This window comes from Sardina pilchardus, unplaced genomic scaffold (assembly GCF_963854185.1).
Source record: "Sardina pilchardus unplaced genomic scaffold, fSarPil1.1 HAP1_SCAFFOLD_207, whole genome shotgun sequence".
Taxonomy (NCBI): Eukaryota; Metazoa; Chordata; class Actinopteri; order Clupeiformes; family Clupeidae; genus Sardina; species Sardina pilchardus.
In genome coordinates, this window is record NW_026910875.1 from 13,297 (window position 1) to 33,173 (window position 19,877).

Sequence of the window (19,877 nt, forward strand, 5' to 3'; positions counted from 1 at the left end):
TTAGTGTCAAAGTGACCTACTAGTGAGAAATGCAGTATAACAGTATACCGCATATTGGAATAATGGACATAATGCACCATTCCATTTTCTCATCTCCAGTAAGTTTGGTCTTTGGTTTTCATTTTGCTGCCAAGATATCATTTCATTAGTTTCATTCAAATCTGTGGCAATGCAGTCCACAAGTTTGGTGATTTGACACGGAATGACCCAAAGGTTAAATCAGGTGTAGCCTACAAAGAAGAAAACACAGCCCATATCCAAGCAGAAGATGGAGTGGTCAACTAAACAGGAGCCAGAATAATATACTGGCATTTTGGTTTTAAGTCATTACCAGTGATTTCCTCTTCTCAAATTGCTGGCATGTCAACCATTAGGCACACTTGCTCACTTAGTCGGTCAATTAGTTCATATAGCATGGCAGGGTGGGGTGGGGTGGGGTGGGGTTAGGGTCTGGTTGATCTCTCACTGATGCGAAATCCTAATTGATTGGTAGCCCACAAGGCAGCATCATACCCAGGAAGGGAATCATATGATGACAGCAGCTGACCTCAGGCTTTCAATGGGGAACACGTGCCAAGGCATGGACTCAACACTCACGGTCCTCTTCTCTTCACATGTGCATAACTGAAAGACAACATCCATAATTTGCATTAGTTGAGTGCCTCATGATTCAGATAACAGTACAGATCTCGATCCAAGATCCACAAAAATTAAGAAAGGTTCATTTATTTATTAGTGTGCTTGCAAAAGCACACTATTGTTCTCCGTGCGTTTCATATACTACTTATTTATCTTAAGTCAAACTTTTGTCTCCCTATCTTGTCCTAGGGATTTAGAGCTAGAGACGCCGTTCCACCTCTCACGCGTCGGTCCTGATGCGAGGATGGTGGCTTGTATACAGCTTTTTGATACGCCTTGTCGTTCTCCCGTTATTCCAGTTTTTCCGGTCGATTTTTTCCCATAGGAATGAATGGAAAAGTGATTTTTGAGCGCTGATGCCCACACATTTTTCCACCTGTAGCCCAAACCGTAAGACATAAAGTCATGAAATTTGGTACGCTGATAGAAGAGACTACCCTGATTGACACCACCAGGTTTCATGCTCTCCGCTCTCACGCCCTAGCGCCACCAACTGGTCAAAGTTGGAAAACACGTTAATGCCCGTAACGTTTGATCCGTATGGCCGATTTTGATAAAACTTATACCGTTGGAATCCTCTGACTCAGCCGATTCCAACGCACCATGTGACGTAATTTTCCGCCATGATGGATTTTCCACCATTTTGAATTTTGTCCAAAATCAAAGTAAAGCGACTTTGGCCGCATAGTTCATCCGATCGTCATGAAACTTGGCACGCGTGATCTACAGACCAAGGCGGATCAAATGCCTTGATTTCGCCTTCATACGTCCAAGCGTTCGCCTGTGACGACCAATTAAATTCAGCGAGCGAAGCCACCAAACAGGAAGTGTGCCTATCTTGGCAATGCTGTGACGTATGAAAGCCATATTTGGTGGGATGACTTGAGACCCCATCCAAAGCACCCTCAATAAATTTGGTGTTATTTGGTCTGTCGATGGCTCTATAATTAGCAAAAACGTGTGTGTTTGTGAATGTATGCTATTATTCGGAATAGCTCATCTTAAATTGCTTAGGTCATGCAGAAATGACATTTCAGAGTGATTTAAGATACAATGTTGATATTTAAAAAAAAAAATCAAATCAAGGCCATTCTTGTAAAATATATTGGTGCAATTCTCACAGCACTATATAGAGTTCTGCCATGCCCTGGCATACATTCCCTAGCGTATGATAGTAGCCTCACACCTTACAATTTATCATTGGATGTCGGAGATGGTCCGCAACGGTACAATGTGGATAGTCTTAGGATGGTCTGCTACGGAGTGTCTCATCCTGAGACTTGTTAGATCTAAGCAATGCCATGGCCCCTAAGGACAAGTACGGACTTACACGCTGTTAAATATTGTGGGTGTTCATTTGGTATATACACTAGACAATTACACGATGTTTCATACTGACGGTGTGTTTTGGATGATTTGTATTGACCTGAGCATTCTGGGTGAACTTCACTCCCAACGTCGGCGAAATACCGGAAGTAGAGCGGTCGCCCTGTCTGCAGTGTGCTTGAGGCAAGGAGGATTTTAATTAGAATGTAATCGCAGTTACACTTTCAACATAAAGTGTGTATATTTAGACTTCAAATTTCGGAATTTGAGAGGTCTAATAGTTGGTTTTAACTTTACCAAGGCTGTTTTAATACTGAATTGCAACTGCTGTTATGAAGACAGTTTGGAGCCTGGCAGACGTGAAGGCAGTGAAAGGTAATTAAATGCATGCCTGGGAAGCCAATGTTGTTAACTGTAAATTTAATACGGACCGAGTGGTACGTTTTGCTGATGTCGTTTCGCAACTCATCGAGCTAGCAATTGCTGTCAAGCATCAGGCAGTGCATAGATAGATAATATTATGACACTTTTTTACAGTCAGTGAAGCACCGAGTGAAAGTCAACGTTTGCTTTATATCCAGTGACAGTGGTGCTGATGTCGTTTGAATAAGTACAGTAAACTTAGTCAGAAGATCTAAAAAATATTTGCAATTATTGCTAGCTATGGTCTATGTGCCATCAAGTTGAAGTAGGCTGGTCATGTCTAAAGCGTGATTATTTTCAATAACTACTCCTCCTGATTGATTGTCATTGACACCGTCAGCGTGATTATTTAGATATTAATTTAACATGACAACAAAGCGAGTCAAACTATAAATAGCCTACAAGTCTGTTTATTGAATGAAAGTATCGTTATGATTCCCATGCCTCAGAGCCTTAGCGCTCTGGCTAGCGCGGTAGGCAGGCGAGCGTAGTTAACGTTCCCGTGCTGTGGGCGGAAGAGAGGACACAATTCGCAGTGAACGACATAGTGAGATTGTTAGTTGATATTAGTAGGCTAATTGTTAATTGCTTAACGTTGCCTACATTTAGCTATGGGGAAGGAAAGGTGATATTGCAGCCTGGCGATATTTTAAGCTATTTGTCTATTTCATTTGCTTTTGGCAGCTAAATGGAACGTTATGGAAAATGCCAACATCGAACAACCAAACTCAGGCTAACAGCTTCTTATTGCGAGTGAAAACCATAGACATGGTGAAAACTAAATGGCATTGTATAGCATTAGTTTTTGGCATGGGAACATTTAGACTGTCTTTCAATTCATTGGCTAGATGATACAAAGATGTTTCAAGAAGTTAGTGAGGAGCAGGAGAGAGAGAGACTGATGCTGCGGTGGTCTGCGTGATTGAGGTCAGTAAAGGTCTATGAACGATGTTAAAGATGATTAAACGTTGCAAATGTCACATAAGCCGAATGGGAACCGGGGGAAAAGTTTCAAAACGTTGTGGCCGCTGAACTTGGCTTTTGCAACAGGCTTTTGGCTGAGTTCGTTTTATTTTGTATGATGGTTGTGTCAGAATCAGAAATGTCACCTTATCGCAAAGTGTGTAGCCTAATTAGAGTGTAGGCTACTATAGGCTGTGTAGACAACATGCACAGCAATATGTGTAGCCTATGTAGAGACAACATGCACAGCATTCAACTCAGTTGATTGGCATAGGCTAATAACAATGAAAAGGCGAAAAGAAAGTAATCTCCATATTTATATGCATGTTATCAAAGTTGGATAAAAACACAAAACAAATAGTGATGATCCATGTGTAGGCTATAGGCCTAATGCATCTCAAACTCAACCCAGGCATTCCCAACCCCTCCTAAGGAATTGTCTTATTCATGCCCTTTATGCCCTTATTTCATATAATTCTGGCCAACTTGTTGCTCTTACTGTGTAGGCTTAGCCTAAAACCTACATTAAATAGTCGGGATGTAAAAAACAGGCATAGGCTACCTTATGCATTTATTTTAGTAATAGTAGGCCTACCCCATTCCCAACATCATCTAGAAATGTTGGTTCTGATAAATGTTTGTAGGAATGATGAAAAAACGATGTAGGAACGATTAATTTTTTTTTTTGCGCGAGCGAAATGGTAAACTTTTAAGAAATCATCATCCACATCATAGTATGATGCTGTGTGGGGTTATGGACTTGACAGTTTTGCATGGAATTGCCCATACAGTATATACATACAGTATACATATTTAAGCAATATAGCACGAGTGGGAGTGGGTTGTTGCTAGATATTCCCACGGGTGTTGTTCGGCCGTAGCCTCGAGGCCCGAGGCCGAGTGGCGCAGGCAACTACATCCGTGGGAATATCCAGCAACAACCCACGATCACAAGTGCTATATTGCTTTTATACAACAATTCTACCACTTGTTTTTTGCGCTAATTTCCCATTATAATGTAAATCGCTAAAACTGTCTTGTTTGTAGAACTAACTTCTCTCCGCCACAAAGTTCTATAGCTTGGTTTCACTCTGTGTCACAATGCTACTTCAAAATTCGAAAATAGCGTTCGAAATTCAGATGGAGGGCAGGGACTGAAATAGCTGGATCAGGAGCCGGTTGCAAAGCACCTTCAGTTAACATGTTCCCTTAAAATCGGATTTAAGGACCATTAAATCGTTTGCACAAACAGTTTGGGGCTATCAGTTAGGGCGTCATCAAAATATGGCCGAGTCCAATTCATCATAACGAACGTATACAGCCTATTCAGCCGACACTGACCCGTATATTCCCCCGCTGATAGGCTACATTGATGCGCGGTCAGGCTACTGATTTCACCGGCAGTCAATTTGTGAGTTATCTTACCGTCTCGAGTTGGACCACCGTACTTTCCGCAACTGTGCGCTACCAGCCGTAGGCTACAGCTATCTGTTTTTAATGCAACAGATCAGTCTGTGGTGGCAGACGTCTTCCACACAGTCTGCAGCGTAATCATTCATAACGTCTATAATGCACCGTCTCAAACGCCTGTTGGCGATCATTCATTTGTAAATAATAAATACATCAATACAGTTCATTTGTAATCACGAAAGCAAGATAATCAACGTTGTGGCACAGTGGCCTGAAAGCACGCATGACGCGCCTCTTCTGGATGAAAGAAACATCTTTCAGGAACGGGAACAGACCTCAGGCAAGTTGTCTAAATTGTAGGCCTGAGGCTGTGTGACCTAAATATGTAGGCTAGCCTATTAGTTGTGAGTGATATCATTGTGTTAATCTTCAATTCCATACAACAGGAGAGCTATAACTTCAGTCTGTGCAAAACTCGTGCAGTCAATGAACGACGTACAGTACTGCAAGCCTAGGCTATCCACTGAGCGCTACGCCATGGTCAACAACTAAATTGCAGAAAATGATTAAATCACTATTATGAATCACAGTCAGTCCGACTCATTTGATTGCATGTCATAAATTAAATGGCAATACACATTTAATGACGAATAGTGTTTATTAAATGGAAGGACCTCGTCAGTCAATGTCAATGTAACTTCTATTTCGAATTTATCTATTTCTAATTTTCTGATACAGCAAAACTTCTTATTGGAGAGCCAACACGTCCTCTGTTGATTCAATGGTTCGTCGTTGTTCCTGTAATGAAAATAAAAGGAAACAACAGCCTAATTAGGTCTGGTGACATTAGCTTGTAGCTGCACTGCAACGAGATGTAGAGTAGGCTAGGCTGAGCACAGTTATTGCAAAATCTAAAGAAATGTGCGAAGTGGCCAGCGGGGTATACGTTTGTTTGACATTAGGCTATGTGTGATCACAAAAGTTAGGCCTGGGTCTACTCAGTCCACCCAAGCCTAAATCGCATATGCCGACTTAGTGAGAACATCTGTATTTGATACGATGTGTTTAGGATTATAATATAGGCTTAACATTTTAATAGGAAACACAGTAGCACCAATAACTTACTTTTCCGCTCTCCGTCTCTTTTACGCTGGGCTGGCGGAGGATAGACAGGATGACGGGCACTATCGCTTCACTCATTTCTTTGACTGGCTCACTGCCGAAGGTCTGACTCACTGCAGAAGGTTTTGATGGTTAGCTATACAGTCATAACACTACGGTCACTAACGCATTTAATTAGACTCAACTGAAAATATATTGTTATCAGACTACCTTTCTGATAGGACGCGCAGATCCTGTCCACCAGCACTCCCCATCACTGGGTGCGTCCAATGCATGTCAGCGACCATTGCAGCTGGAGCTAGGACACCCCCTGAGTAAAATATATTCATAATTATGGAATAAACGTTGTTAGCAGGCCCAACATTAGGTAATCAGAATCGGGTTATAAGCCAGCAAGTTTTAAACGGACGTCAGTTAGCTAACGTTGACTAGCTAACGTTAACGTTGACGGCTGATCATAGGCTACTATTATAATTCATATCCATAGCATAAAGAATGAAAGCAATATCAGGTTAAAAGTTCGTTAGAGAAAAATGTAATCGCCATTACTGATTACAAAAGACAAATTAAGAAGAGAATTATCTATGTCAATTAGGCCTACCAAGTCACGTAGACCTACTGTATAACGATAACTTTTATGGGCAATCTAAGCATGAGTTAGCTAGGCCTAGATAGTTAACGTCATCTTTTGTAGCCTATGCAGCTAATAAACATAGTGTAAACGTTTTTTTTTTTTACTTACCTTTTCCATTTGATTCACTCCCAAGGCAGGACATCTCCTTCTTGGCCATAACCGTTAGATTTTCTAACTTTGTTGTAGCCTACTTCGTGTAGCTAGCCACACCACCGGTACGTCTTGCACTTTTGCGGCGATTTCCTCCCAATTCTTTGTTTTACCATTATATGTGAGCCAAATTTTCTTTTCAATATAGTTTTTCATTTGTTGTATTCCTCTAGCAGGATTATTTTTTCGTCCTCTGGCCAATTTGGCTTCATTGCCTTCTTTTATTGGGTCTATATCAGTACAATACAGACTGTCTGCAACGGTAGACGGTGGTCCATTGTTTACTTCCTGCCCTCCATCTCAAATCGTCCCGCCGTGGCGCGTCATAATAATCACGTGATTGAAACCAAGCTATTACTTGCAGGACAAACTGCCGTTACTAGTTCTAAATGGATGGTTGCTATGGCCAAAGGCCAGTCGTTAGTTCTAAAAGCACGTTGCTATGGCCAAAAGCCAGTCGTTAGTTCTATCTCTCCCGTTGTCAAGCAATGCAGAATATAGCCTAATAAACGTTAGCTCGCATTGCGTCTGGTTAGGACATGCTTTTAGCTTTGAAACATCACTATTTTACTTAGCCTACATGCCATCCAACTAGCTAATATCCACCTCCGTCATATTCTATGTTCTGAGTATCTGTATTTCAGCTTGGATGCAATGTGACAGTTCGTTTTACACTTGACAATTTGACATTGTATCGCGGAGTGATTTATTATTAGCTGTGAAAAGTCAGAGTGGATTATCGTGGGATATTTCAACTCATGGAACGTCTCTCGGCCAATCAGAAACAAAGAAACAGCTTCATAGAACCCAATTGTTGTATAATAAGATTTGACACATTGCAGTTTTTTAATGCTGGGGTTATTTATAAATCAAAGAATTGTGGGTAGATGTGGGTGAACTGTGCAACATGCAGTTTGTGGACAAGAGGCAGACGTAACAGACAGATATTTGTGTTTGAAGGGGTGGTGTGTCTGTGTGTGTGTAAGTGTGTGTGTGTGTGTGTGTGTGTGTGTGTGTGTGTGTTTATGTGAAAGTCTTCGTTGCTAGTCAACTCAGCGACATGCAGTTTGTGGACAAGAGGCAGATGTAACGGACTGACGTTTCTGTTTGAAAGAGTTGTTTGTGTGTGTGTGTGTGTGTGTGTGTGTGTGTGTGTGTGTGTGTGTGTGTGTGTGTGTGTGTCTTTGTTGCCGGTGTACAGTATTTCTGAATATGAATGCTGTCTGGACAGGAAATGGCATAGCTTTTATCACATGCAACCAATCCAAAATCGATTTCATATTCAGAAACGTTAACCAGTAACAGCCTGGTTGCTTTGACTTATCAAAACCAAATTTTATCCTATTACATCATTTGAACAGGTGAGTCGTCCTGTTTATTTTACCATCCATTTGAGGCTATAACACATTGCAACTTATTTAACAGTGAGTAAACTGCGGATGTTCCCGCATAACAGGATAGCTATACTCCTAGCATTACTCGTATTTGTTCTAGAAACATGCCTAGTTCTAGCCTGGATGCCAGACCGAAGTTTAGCCCCGCCTCCATTCTTTTTCGGCAGGGAACTTCGGTATGGCACTGCTCCGTTCAGCTGCTACTATTCGAGATACACTTCGGCTCGGACCAATCACATTTCACAGGGCGGGCTTTACGTGATGATTGACATATGAACAGCAGTGACGTTCACGGCTGCATGCGTCCTCGTTCAACGAGTTGGTAGTGAGACCATGTTCGCTTAGGTTGATTTTGATTGCAACAGAAACGCTATGGCTATGAATGCATAATTTGTTCATGCAGTTTGGCCTTTCGTTTATCTTAGCTATTGAAACGGAGGTTTTATCACGGATTCGCACAACTATTTCTGAACACTTAGACCCAGTTAAAACAGCATGTTTGGGTGATGTTGTTCCCGTTTGTTTAAAAATGTCTGTTTGCTCGTTGGGTTAACGACACATTTCCCCAGCTGTTCATTGCATACAGTTTGAAGGAATTATTTTTAAAAACGAAGGAGGATGTTTTCCATAGCCTACCCTGCTACATATTTCTGTCTTAGATTTCGCAGATACTGACAGCCAATAACTTGTTCTGTTTGGTTTGGTCTATCCAATGAGTGCAGAGCTATCCCCCCCGCACTGTATCGGTTGAATCACGCCCCATAATCGCAGCTGAATGGAGCAGTTTCAGACTCATATTCTGATAAGAATTGAGTATGACGTCGTCAGGCTAGCCTAGTTCCTTAGGCTCCCTCCTTCCTTCAGTGGTTACGTGTTTCATGCTAGCTACACGTGAACAACTCATACTTAATTCAACACAAGGTCTACAGACCTTAGAGGTGTACATTTCATTTTCATACATCAAAGCGTTCGCCCGTGACAGCCAATCAAATTCGATGGTGAAGCGTCCAAACAGGAAGTGAGGTCAAATCTCGGAAACGCTGTGAGGTATCGAGACCATATTTGGCGGGATGATTTTGGACACCATCCAAAGTAGCCTCAGTAAATGTGTTGTAATTTGGCCACTAGGGGGCGCCGCAATTAGCAAAAATGCATTTTGGCTCATATCTCTTTACGTCTTTGGGATGACATCTACATTTTTACATTGGAGGTGCTCTGGGACATACCACTGATAAACCTAGGCAACTCGTCAGGTCAGTGTAAGAATTCGGCAATCGAGGGCAACGTCGCCAAACTCGAAGCAGCTTCGCGTCTTGGCCAAACTTTGGCGCTTTGACCTGAGGGCGAGCTGTCGCGTATCCTGCCGGGGCGCTCTCGCGGTGCGTCGGAGCAAGCACACTTCGCACTTTCCCACCGGGAAATGCATTCTAGTTATTAGTGTGCTTGCAAAAGCACACTATTGTTCTCCGTGCGTTTCATATACTACTTATTTATCTTAAGTCAAACTTTTGTCTCCCTATCTTGTCCTAGGGATTTAGAGCTAGAGATGCCGTTCCACCTCTCACGCGTCGGTCCTGATGCGAGGATGGTGGCTTGTATACAGCTTTTTGATACGCCTTGTCGTTCTCCCGTTATTCCAGTTTTTCCGGTCGATTTTTTCCCATAGGAATGAATGGAAAAGCGACTTTTGAGCGCTGATGCCCACACATTTTTCCACCTGTAGCCCAAACCGTAAGACATAAAGTCATGAAATTTGGTACGCTGATAGAAGAGACTACCCTGATTGACACCACCAGGTTTCATGCTCTCCACTCTCACGCTCTAGCGCCACCAACTGGTCAAAGTTGGAAAACACGTTAATGCCCGTAACGTTTGATCCGTATGGCCGATTTTGATAAAACTTATACCGTTGGAATCCTCTGACTCAGCTGATTCCAACGCACTATGTGACGTAATTTTCCGCCATGATGGATTTTCCACCATTTTGAATTTTGTCCAAAATCAAAGTAAAGCGACTTTGGCCGCATAGTTCATCCGATCGTCATGAAACTTGGCACGCGTGATCTACAGACCAAGGCGAATCAAATGCCTTGATTTCGCCATCATACGTCCAAGCGTTCGCCTGTGACGACCAATTAAATTCAGCGAGCGAAGCCGCCAAACAGGAAGTGTGCCTATCTTGGCAATGCTGTGACGTATGAAAGCCATATTTGGTGGGATGACTTGAGACCCCATCCAAAGCACCCTCAATAAATTTGGTGTTATTTGGTCTTTCGATGGCTCTATAATTAGCAAAAACGTGTGTGTTGGCGAATGTATACTATTAAGCAGAATAGCTCATCTTAAATTGCTTAGGTCATGCAGAAATGACATTTCAGAGTGATTTAAGATACAATGTTGATATTTAAAAAAAAAAATCAAATCGAGGCCATTCTTGTAAAACACATTGGTGTAATTCTCATAGCACTATGGAGTCATTCCATGTATTTTCATACCTTCATTATGGTAGTTGACCTCCGCTGTTCAATTGGTCATTGGATGACATGGAATGTCCGCAACGGTACAATGTGGGTGTGATTCTAGGATGGTCCGCATCGGGATGTCTCATCCTGAGACTGGTATATCTAAGCAATGCCATGGCCCCGAGGGGCAAGTACGGACTTACGCGCTGTTAGACATTGATTGTGTTCATTTGGTATATATACTCGACAATCACACGATGTTTCATACTGACGGTGTGTTTTGGATGATTTGTATTGACCTGAGCATTCTGGGTGAACTTCACTCCCAAATTCGGCGAAATACCGGAAGTAGAGCGGTCGCCCTGTCTGAGGATTTTAAGTTTCGTTTTCTGTTGTGATGATGAGCAGACGGCTGTGCACAAAAAACATAGATAATTAATTTACCCTTAGACAATTCCTGCAGTTATCCTGAGTAATCCAGCCCTTTACATTCAGAGATGCGATCATTGACAAAAAGTAAGTTTGATACATACATCGTTAATTCACACTGGTATGCAAGAGGTTTGCTAATACACTTAAACTTGCTCTTGACATGATTTCCATGAAGTAATATACTGTAAGTGTTCTCTGAAATTATAATACTACATGTGTTTAGCTTAAGAATCTACTGTTTAGCGTTTCTACTGTAAGGACGTAGACTAGTCTTGCATCTCTGTACTCTTCTTCTGTTGAGGTGTTGTTGCCTAGTGACGCCCTCTCGTGCAGCCTCATGCTAGTTCATTAGAGACGTTATCTAGTAGTACACCACAGTGTTGGTGAAGTTCATGACGTTAGTTTTGAGTGAGTTTACTGCCAATTACCTTAAGTTGAAGTTGTGTGCGTGTATGACAACAAAAGTAAGTGACCGTAACCTTCGGTCATGTGTATTGGGAGTGGGATGTATCTTTCACGTTGATATGCAAGGACTTAGCATGCTAAACGGAGCATTAGCATTAAGGGTTTGAAATGAAGGAAGCCTGTGTTACTTGTGTGAGAAGTTGAGCTTATAGAATGAGAGATAGCGATACAGTTTATTTAGTGACCATATTAATGACAGTTTATTTGGTTCTTTACAGACCACTATACATTATAAGTTTATTCATGCTGTTGTATGGTGGAAGAAAACTCAATAAAGAAACTAAGGAGAAACTACTGCTTCACAACCACTATTCTAACCAAAGATTCTAGCGCTGTATGATCTTTGGTTCTAACTGACGCCACCCAAGCAACACAATCAATCAATCCATAGTCCTTTAGCCCCATAGACAGTAAAAGATAGCCCTCATTAACAATCTCCGACTGGAGGAAGTTTGTACCTGTGCTGTGCGAGTTAACGCTATTACACAGTACCGTTTACGCCGCTAGATGGCGTTATTGACCACATAATAACTGTAGTCACGAACAAAAAGGTTTCTTTTCTTTCTTGAAGGGGTTAGCGTTGCCGTTGCTGTATGTGTGTCCTGGCTTACAATTCAGTTTAATGAGCTTAGTATTCAATGCATATCTGTATGCTGCAGATATATTATCTATAAATAGCCATCTACCTATATTTCTCTGTATGTATGGAATCCTTAATGTCTCTGCTGGAACAATACAAAGTTAAACCCCATCTCTTCTCCGTCCTATATTCTAACCGATATACCATCCAGTATAGTGCCACTACCCTACCTGAATCAGTGCAAACCTATAACCTTCCCAATAATAATAGTAATAATAATTAGGTAAAAATAATAGTTTCTGCTTTAGGGAGAAATCTCAGAATTCCCCTCCAGCTAAGGAAAGTGGGAGCTATGTTTTTAGACTCAGTAGGCAAGCTTATGTGTGGAGACTTAAACTGTGAAGTTTGGCCCACTTATTGTATAGCAGTTAACAATTCTAGGTTCAATGAATTACATCCAACACAAAGTGTTATAGAAAGTATTACTGTGTGTTTCATTTAACTATTGTTCATAGTAAACATTTAATTAATTTAGGCTATGGGTGGTATAGGTGAATTATTACCACACAGTTACTATCTAAAACTAGAAAATGTAATTCCATGGAAGGAATTACCATTGCATGTAAATGCAAAAAGGTTGCTAGCTGTGTAAAACATATTAGGCCTATAGTTAAAAAGACAACTAGGCTAAACTGAAGAATAGATAAATAACAATTACAATTCCAAGTTGGAAAGTCACATTTAAAAAGTGATTTATGAAAATGCATCAAAATTGTGGATATAGGCTATTTTGGAAAATAACTCTTCATTTATTAGAATTTAAAAGACTGAAATGAAGTTGCCAACTTCAAGTTGCAAGAGCTGACTTTAAGTAGCCTACAGTGAATTGACTGGTAGGATAGCTTACATAGCCTTCATATCTACACTAATGCAGGTTAAAAGTAGGCCTAGGCTGACACCATTGGAATACTGTACGGAATACAATCTCAAACAACGCCAATCAACGATGATGCAGCAACAGGTAGGATATCTAGCAAATGTAACGTTAGCTTACTAGGATAATTTATGTAGACTACACATATTACAGGATGAGCTAGTATGTTCTTCGAAACCGTTTCCAGGTGTGTGAGTGTGATTGTCCTAATAGGAATAAGCGACTGTGAGAAGGCTTGAACCTAAATCAACTAGTAGGCCTGTCTATCAGGTTGGACTTCACTTAAAACGCTGCTCTGTAGAGATGGCTAAAAGCCCTTGTGTAAGCCCTGTTCGCCTTGCAGCCTACCCCGACGTTAAACGTTAGCCTGGAGCAAGTTTGGTTGTCGTTAACTAAATACAGTGTTTACGTTGACGTTAGGTTAGATTGTCTTTAGCTGTTGATAACGTTACCGAGAGCAAACCGGTTAGGCTACTGTAACGATATAAACAAATCAAGTAAGGAGTAGCCTAAGAGACAAGACGATAACGTCCTGGTTTACAGCAGCTGCAGCTGTTACAGCTTAATGAGTAGACGTAACGTAACATTCACGTAGCCTGGTTCAGCGCATCGACGGTGGCATGGCTTTGGATCAGAGATCCTTGATTACTGACAGCTGCGCACTGACGTAACAATTAATCTTTGCCGCCAAAGGGTCTCAATGTAAACTCTGGGAATTTTAATTTCTTTTATCGTAAATATCTCAAAAAGTATAAAGTTCACACATTTGAAAAATACATAGAACAAATCTCCGTTACAAGTCCTGTGTAGGAGTGCTTGAATGACGTCAAACGGCTCAGTGGTTTTAGAGCCTTTGATAGTTGATTTTGGTCGGAAGCAGAATAATAATTATAACGATAATAAGAAGAACAGGGATAACAGTACATTGCATTTACATGCAATGTAACTACGTAATCCTTAATTGAGATTTCATTGAAAGTGATAGGTTGAACTTTTAAAAAGGGGTTTTAAAAACTGTTTTTGTACTTTCATTTTATTATGTCATAGCCTACTGAACTGAATTCTAAGAGTTAAAAACAAAGGATAAAATAAATGTTTTGTGATGCTTGCATTGCATAGTATTTCATTTAGGATAAGCTATATTAAAGCAGTTAGAAGTAACAGTAGTCACTTGACATTTCTGAGGATTTGCATATTTCCACCAGGGCAGTGGTAAAGACATTCTTCAGTGGAGGCACCACACAGTTAATCACGCTATCAACATCTTCTTACCTTTTCTTCTGTTATTACTATTCTTTAACTTTATGGTAGACAGTGAGCAGTGGCGAGGCGTAAGGAAAATTTCTGAGGAAGCCAAGTGACGAATGCATATTTATTTATTTATTTATTTATTTGTTTGATGGGGGGGGGGGGGGTATACATTTTGCGCTATGCATAGCGATATAGGCTACTCTAACCAACAGACCATGTAAACAGACTGGACGAGGGACATTGGTGACTGTAACACACGCACGCTGTCTCTCTACCTCCCTCACACATCTCCACAAGTTACTCGGTCATCACTACATTAGGCCTGCGTAGACTACGGAGATAATAAGCTGTACGGCTACACGCATTGTAAGTTAACAACGCAGCTTGGACTAGCCTACTGCGACTCGTAACTCGCAACAAACAGGCTCTCTCCCTCCCTTGAAAGTCCTAAAAACTTCTACCCTTTCATTACGAACCTCCAGATCTAGCAGTGGACTGCTGTCGGATTTAATTTGAAGTCGTTGTTGAAGAAGTAGTTTACTTTACTAAATTAAAATTGTAGGCCTGCTAACAATTCCAAATCTCCTCTGTCCTTAAAAACACTTAAAAACGTGATCTGACCTCGATGAAACTCATAATTATCGCACCTAACTAAACGACTGATAGAAAGGGAAAGACGTGGCGGATGGCTTCCCTTTCTAAGGTGCTGACGAATCACAGTTTGACCGCGACCGCGACATTCCCTAATTTGATTGGTTGATCGTCTTTTTTGTTTACACGTTACTTGGTGATAAGGAATCCAACTCGAGCTGGGTGCCACTTGGAGACGACGGGAGTGTAATTACTGTGTTTCACCACATTCACATGCATACAATTTATGGGGGCGCTGTTACACTCATTGCAAAATACAAATTGAAAACGGGAGATGACAGCACAGAAAGAATGCACAAAACCATAAAACGATTAAACGAAGTGCTGTATTTACAATAGCGATTGTCTGACGAAATAGGGGAAGCATGGCTTCCCTTGGCTTCCGGGAGAAAACGCCACTGACAGTGAGTCCAGCAAATTGAGAACCTAGGATCCTGTTTATGTTTATGAATGTGACTATGTGTATAGTAGCCTATATGTTGAGACATAAGGGTGGAAAAATAGGTTACATTTATATAATGCAAATGATTAAGTTAACAATGTCATTGAATATGTTGTACAAACAAGAAGAGCGAAATGGTAAACTTTTAAGAAATCATCATCCACATCATAGTTTGATGCTGTGTGGGGTTATGGACTTGACAGTTTTGCATGGAATTGCTCATACAGTATATACATATATATATATGTATGTGTGTGTGTGTGTGTGTGTCTGTGTGTGTGTGTGTGTGTGTGTGTGTGTGTGTGTGTGTGTGTGTGTGTGTGTGTGTGTGTGTGCCTTGTTGCCGGTGTACAGTATTTCTGAATCTGAATATGGACAGGAAATGGCATAGCTTTTATCACATGCAACCAATCCAAAATCGATTTCATATTAGGGATGTTAACCGGTGACTGTTTGACCGATGGTTGACCGTATCCACGTTAACCGACCAAAGTTGTCGCTAGTCGGTTAACAAAAAAAAAAGAGAGGCATCTTTAAATTAGCCTAAAGACAGTGGACTAAACGTTACTACAGCTAGCCATCTCATTCCAAGAAGATCTTTTTTTCGTGAAGTTAACAAATTATCCCTCACACTCAATTTTTCATAACTCGCCTGCTTGTAGGCTAGGCTACGTAATAAACCAATAAAAACATTTGGCACGAGGTCACAGCGGTGGCCGGTGCGTCTTTTGCAATCTGGAAGTGCGCTGTTTTATCCATTGGTTTTATCGTGTTGCAGTCTAGGCAACTTTCCGCATAAGATGGGCTTAGATTTGGAAAGACATTACATCTACATTTCAGGAAGGGTCATCAATGGTAACAGATAAGGTAATGATCATCTTTCGTTATTATTGTTAGCACTTCCTCAAACTAAACTGGCGCTGTAGGGGATTTAAAAAAGTGACGTGAGTGAAAGGGCGGCGCCGGGGCTGTGTGTAGCCTATGAGCGGGGGACAGAGAGATGAGAGTTGGGAAATTGCGTGGCTGTTATTTCAAATAGCATAATTTATTTTAAACGAACCGGTTAACCGGTTTCAACCGGCTAATGAGCCTCGGTGGTCGGTCAAGAAAATTTGTAGTTTTCGCCATCCCTATTTCATATTCAGACACGTTAACCAGTAACAGCCTGGTTGCTTTGACATATCAACACCAAATTTGATCCTATTACACCATTTGAACAGGTGAGTCGTCCTATTTATTCTACCATCAATTTGAGGCTATAACACATTGCAACTTACTCAACAGTGAGTAAACAGCAGATGTTCCCGCAATACTCCTAACATTACTCGTATTTGTTCTAGAAACATGCCTAGTTCCTTAGGCTCCTTCCTTCTTTCACTGGTTACGTGTTTCATGCTGGCTACACGTGAACAACTCATACATAATTCAACACAAGGTCTACAGACCTTAGAGGTGTACATTTCATTTCCATACATCAAAGCATTCGCCCATGGCAGCCAATCAAATTCGATGGCGAAGCCTCCAAACAGGAAGTGAGGTCAAATCTCGGAAACGCTTTGAGGTGTCAAGACCATATTTGGTGGGACGATTTTGGACACAATCCAAAGTAGCCTTAGTAAATTTGGTGTAATTTGGCCACTAGGGGGCGTCGCAATTAGCAAAAATGCATTTTGTCTCATATCTCTTTACATCTTTGGGATGACATCCACATTTTTATATTGGAGGTGCTCTGGGACATACCACTGATGAACCTAGGCAACCCGTCACGTCAGTGTAAGAATTTGGCAATCGAGGGTAACGCCGCCAAACTCGAAGCAGCTTTGCGTCTTGGCCAAACTTTAGCGTTTTGACCTGAGGGCGAGTGGTCGCGTCTCCTGCCGGAGCGCTTTCGCGATGCGTCGGAGCAAGCACACTTCGCACTTTCCCACCGGGAAATGCATTCTAGTTGAAAGTTAATCTATTCCAACACTGACAAGTATTTTTTTTTATTATTATTAAATTAATAAAGGTGTCTGATAAATACTATATCCTTAAATGTGGCATGTTTATAATGGGCATGTAACCTATAGCCTACATATAATAACATATGTCTTTCAATCTAGGGACATGTTGTCAGTAGACTACCCCGAAAGCTGGTTCTACCGCTCTTCCATAGAGAGTGTCCTGGTGTACTGTGTGTCAGTATGCCGGATGCTCTGCAGCAGACAAAAAACGTATACAGAGAGTGATCAACACAGCACAGAAGATCATTGGTTGTTCTCTACCCTCACTAGAGGAAACTGCCAACTCAAGACTGCTCTCAAAAGCCACAAAAATCACACAGGATGACTGTTCTCACCCTGGTCACTCACTGTTTGAATTATTGCCCTCAGGGAGACGTTTAGATGTCTAAAAACAAGGACTAGCAGGTTTAGGAAAAGCTTCTTTCCCAAGTCAATATCAATTTTAAAAGAAGCTAAACTTTTTTAATAATGCTGTTGGCATTGTTACTCAGCACGTTACGTTCATCAGATTATTTATCTTTTTTACTATTATTTATCACATGCTCTTGTTATTCATCACACGTGTGTGTGTGTGTGTGTGTGTGTGTGTGTGTGTGTGTGTGTGTGTGTGTGTGTGTGTGTGTGTGTGTGTGTGTGTGTGTATACATTTGCAATGAATGTGTTGAATGGATTTTTATTAAGTGTATATGTTGACGCACTTTACTGGAGTGGCTCTATCTCATGGTACTTAAATGCAATGCAACGGTATTAATTCATTCATTCATAAAATATTTTATACACAGTGTTTATAACACATGTAGTTTGTGCATTACATTTTCCCTCAAACTACACTGAAATGAGGCATGGCCAGTCTAGCGTACAAGTTAAATCATTTGAAAGTTGTAAGTAAGTGCATTTCCATGCAAAGAAATTAGGCTATGGCCCCTCATTTTAGCAGATCAGTGCGGAGATAATCGAATGGATTTCACCATGCCCCCCTACAGTAGTCTACCCTATAAGCTAGGCCTACTATAAACGTGTGAACCAAGTACAATACGGTTTCAGTTTATGATTTAACTTATTCAATTGAGAGACTAAGGTGCGCCATTTTTTTTTTATCCAACACGTGTGCGCTTTCAGACTATAAACAGATATCAGCGTTGAGAAATGTAGCCGTGTCCTTATACTGTAGGTAACTCAACTCACCGAGAGTTTCCATTGGCTCCCGTCGCAGTAACCGCGGTCTTTGTAAATTCACTTAGCTAATTGATTTCAGCAGCCTTTCTCTCAGAATCACGTTGCTTCCATCACATGATTCTACTCATTACGCGGGCCACAAGGCCACTGCTACCGAACGGAGGAAGAAGACGGGGCAGGATTGACATTGCCATGCTTTGGATGACAGGACCGACCATCGCTCACTAATCCTTAATGGGTCTTCCGCCGGCAAATCGAACATGACCACGCCTGCCCTTCCAAAATGAATTTACCTAGTTGTAATGCCGGTAGTCTCAACTGAAAGTAGTCGTAAAGTCAAGTTTTTAGGTCAAGTTTTTTTCTTCCTGTTCAAGTCTGGGATTTTGCCTTCGTAGATTCAACAGAGTATAAATGGCTGAGGAAGTTTTAATAACGCCACCTGGGAGGATTTCATCGGTAAGCATTTTTGATTAAGCAACTAGACTGTTAACTAATGTAACACATAGGCCTACGTCGAATCAGATCTTGATGCGCGCTAGGTGTGAATGGAATATAGACTAGGCTATATTCTGCATTCTGCCGAGGAGTCTTTAAGCCATAGCCTGCATTATCTGCCAATTGTAGACCAACTGAGTATAATTGTAACCCACGCATATAGCATAGTTCTTGCCAATTTGATTTTATGGTAAATGTTAAAATAGATGTTGAATTGATATCAATTGTTTTTTTTTTATCTGTAGTCTCACATCAGAAATGTCAGTTTTGTTTTCAGTCTGATATGGCGTGTGCCGTGCATTGGAATCATATTTAGTGTTCTATTTCTGCGTCAGGCAAGATTAATAATATTGATTAATTTGATACGCAGCTCCATTAATCAAACAACCAGTGAGCTTCAGTCATCTTTGTTCTGCTCATCAGATAAGTGGGACATACCGCTGATTAAATGTCACAAGACATTGTCTTAGCATCGGCTCTCACGTGTGTTGTATGCATAAGTAGCCGCATCTGACCACTTACAGCTCCAAATTAAGTTTTCCGCCCATGATCAGAGCTCTCCAGCTCCATCTCAGTCAAGTTCGTGTGCGTGATAGCGTCTCTCTCTCTCTCTCTCTCTCTCTCTCTCTCTCTCTCTCTCTCTCTCTCTCTCTCTCTCTCTCTCTCTCTCTCTCTCTCTCTCTCTCTCTTTCTCATCATCATCTCCCTACAACTGACAACCAGTAGTGTTGGAGCCATGTAATAACTGATTGGGCGAATACAAAGGCCTATGATGATATCCTACACTACATGCAACCAAATTTCACAGATTGCAAGACGTTCTTGTGAATATGCGTTTATTTCAGTGTACACTGTAACAGCAACTGCCAGTGTGGGAAAGAAGCAGGCCAGATAAGCTGCTCAACAATATCCAAGCTTGTTTCTC

General features: G+C 41.2%; 1 long non-coding RNA gene across 1 annotated transcript; it reads right to left on the bottom strand.

The window, feature by feature from the left end:
- Positions 1-5,482: 5,482 nt before the first annotated feature.
- On the bottom strand, positions 5,483-6,840 carry LOC134074310 (uncharacterized). The gene is made up of 4 exons (XR_009937557.1): positions 6,626-6,840; positions 6,094-6,193; positions 5,887-5,996; positions 5,483-5,559 (listed from the first exon to the last, which is right to left on the bottom strand). It is a non-coding gene; the product is annotated as an uncharacterized LOC134074310 (long non-coding RNA).
- Between the last annotated feature and the right edge of the window lie 13,037 nt (positions 6,841-19,877).